Raw genomic sequence first — 3,030 nt, 5'->3', positions numbered from 1 at the left:
AAAATGGCCATTTTTCCAACTTTTTTTTAGGCAATATAGGCCCGGACAATGTCTTTTACGATATTCTAGAATGAAAAATCGCCTTTCTAGTCTATAAAAACAAGATGTTCAAAAAGTCGAAAAATTGTCATTTTTCTGAAGGGATTAACCCATGGTTTTGGTCCAAAAATGGCCATTTTTCCACTTTTCTTTTTTTTAGGCAATATAGGCCAGGACATTGTCTTTTACGATTTTCTAGAACGAAAAATCGCCCTTCTAGGCTATAAAAACGAGAAGTTCAAAAAGTCCAAAAATTGAAATTTTTCTAAAGGGGTTAACTCATGGTTTTGGTCTAAAAATGGCCATTTTTCCAACTTTTTTTTAGGCAATATAGGCCCGGACAATGTCTTTTACGATATTCTAGAATGAAAAATCGCCTTTCTAGTCTATAAAAACAAGATGTTCAAAAAGTCGAAAAATTGTCATTTTTCTGAAGGGATTAACCCATGGTTTTGGTCCAAAAATGGCCATTTTTCCACTTTTCTTTTTTTTAGGCAATATAGGCCAGGACATTGTCTTTTACGATTTTCTAGAACGAAAAATCGCCCTTCTAGGCTATAAAAACGAGAAGCTCAAAAAGTCCAAAAATTGAAATTTTTCTAAAGGGGTTAACTCATGGTTTTGGTCTAAAAATGGCCATTTTTCCAACTTTTTTTTTTTAAGCAATAAAGGCGAGGAAAATATCTTTTACGATATTCTAGAACGAAAAAACGCCTTTCTACGCTATAAAAACAAGAAGTTTAAAAAGTCAAAAAATTGAAATTTTTCCAAAAGGGATAAACCCATGGTTTTGGTCCAAAAGTGGCCATGTTACGAACCTTTTTGTGTAAGGCAATATAGGCCAGGAAAATGACTTTTCAATATTCTAGAACGAAAAAACTCCTTTCTAGGGTATAAAGACAAGAAGTTCAAAAACTCGACAAATTGACATTTTTCCGAAGGGGTTAACCCATGGTATTGGTCCAGAATTGGCCATTTTTCCGACTTTTCTTCTTAGGCAATATAGGCCAAGAAAATGTCTTTTACGATATTCTAGAATTAAAAAAATGCCTTTCTAGGCAATAAAAACAAGAAGTTGAAAAAGTCAAAAAATTGACTTTTTCCAAAGGGGTTAACCCATGGTATTGGTCAAAAAATGGCCATTTTTCCGAAGTTTTTAGTTAGCAATATATGCCAGGAAAATGTTTTTTACGATATTTTAGAAGAAAAAATGCCTTTGTAGGCTATAAAAATAAGAAGTTCAAAAATTCGAAAAATTCACATTTTTCTAAAGTTGTTAACCCATGGTTTTGGTCTTAAAATGGTCATTTTCCCAACTTTTTCTTTTTAGGCAATAAAGGCCAGAAAAATGTCTTTTAGGATATTGGAGAATGAAAAACGCCTTTCTAGGCCATAAAAACAAGAAGTTCAAAAAGTCGAAAAATTGACATTTTTCTGAAGGGGTTAACCCATGGTTTTCGTCCAATAATTTGCATTTTACGAACCTTTTTTTTCAAGCAGTATAGGGCAGAAAAGTAACTTTTACGAAATTCTAGAACGAAAAATCACCTTTCTAGGCTATAAAAACAAAAAGTTTATAAAGTCGAAAAATTGACATTTCTTTAAAGGGGTTAACCCATGGTTTTGGTCCAAAGATGGCCATTTTTCTTACTTTTTTTTTTTTTAGGCAATATAGGCCAGGACAATGTCTTTTACGATATCCTAGAACGAAATATCGCCTTTGTACGCTAGAACAACAAGAAGTTTTAAAAGTCCAAAAATTGACATTTCTCCAAAGGGGTTAACCCATAGTTTTGGTCCAAAAATGGCCATTTTTTAAATGTTTTTTTTAGGCAATAAAGGCCTGGGAAATGTCCTTTACGATATTCCAGAACGAAAAAACGCCTTTCTAGGCTACAAAAATAAGAAGTTCAAAAAGTCGAAAAATTGACATTTTTCCAAGGGGGTTAACCCATGAGTTTTGAACCAAAAATGGCCATTTTAGAAACATTTTTTCCAAAGGCAATATAGGCCAGAAAAATGAATTTTACCATATTCCAGAGCGAAAAAACGCCTTTCTAGGCTATAAAGACAAGAAGTTCAAAAAGTCGAAAAATTGACATTTTTCTAAAGGGGTTAACCCATGGTATTGAACCAAAAATGGCCATTTTTCCAACTTTTTTTCTTTAGGCAATAAAGGCCAGGAAAATGTGTTTTACGATATTCCAGAACGAAAAAACGCCTTTCTAGGCTATAAGAAGAAGAATTTCAAAAAGTCGAAAAATTGACATTTTTCCAAACGGGTTAACCCATGGTATTGGTCCAAAAATGAAAATTTTTCTGACGTTTTTTCTTAGGCGATATAGGCCAGAAAAATGAATTTTACCATATTCCAGAGCGAAAAAACGCCTTTCTAGGCTATAAAGACAAGAAGTTCAAAAAGTCGAAAAATTGACATTTTTCTAAAGGGCTTAACCCATGGTTTTGATCCAAAAATGGCCATTTTTCCAACTTTTTTTTTTTTAGGCAATATAGGCCAAAACAATGTCTTTTATGGTATTCTAGAATGAAAAATCGCCTTTCTAGGCTAGAACAACAAGATGTTCAAAAAGTCGAAAAATTGAGATTTTTCCAAAGGGGTTAACCCATGGTATTGGGTCGAAAATGGTTATTTTTTCGACGATTTTTTCTTAGAAGATATAGGCCAGGAAAATGTGTTTTACGATATTCTAGAACAAAAAAAATGCATTTCTAGGCTATAAAAACAAGATGTTCAAAAAGTCGAAAAATTGACATTTTTCTGAAGCGGTTAACCCATGGTATTGGTCCAAAAATTGCGATTTTTCCAACTTTTTTGTAGGCAATATAGGCCAGGAAAATGTTTTTCGTGATATTCTAGAACGAAAAAATGCCTTTCTAAACGAGTTAACCCATGGTTTTGGTCCAAAAATGGCCATTTTTGCAACTTTTTTTTTTTAGGCAATATAGGCCAAAGCAATGTCTTTTATGGTA

Source organism: Porites lutea, chromosome 12 (genome assembly GCF_958299795.1).
Source record: "Porites lutea chromosome 12, jaPorLute2.1, whole genome shotgun sequence".
Taxonomy (NCBI): domain Eukaryota; kingdom Metazoa; phylum Cnidaria; class Anthozoa; order Scleractinia; family Poritidae; genus Porites; species Porites lutea.
Note: the sequence above shows the minus strand (reverse complement) of the source record.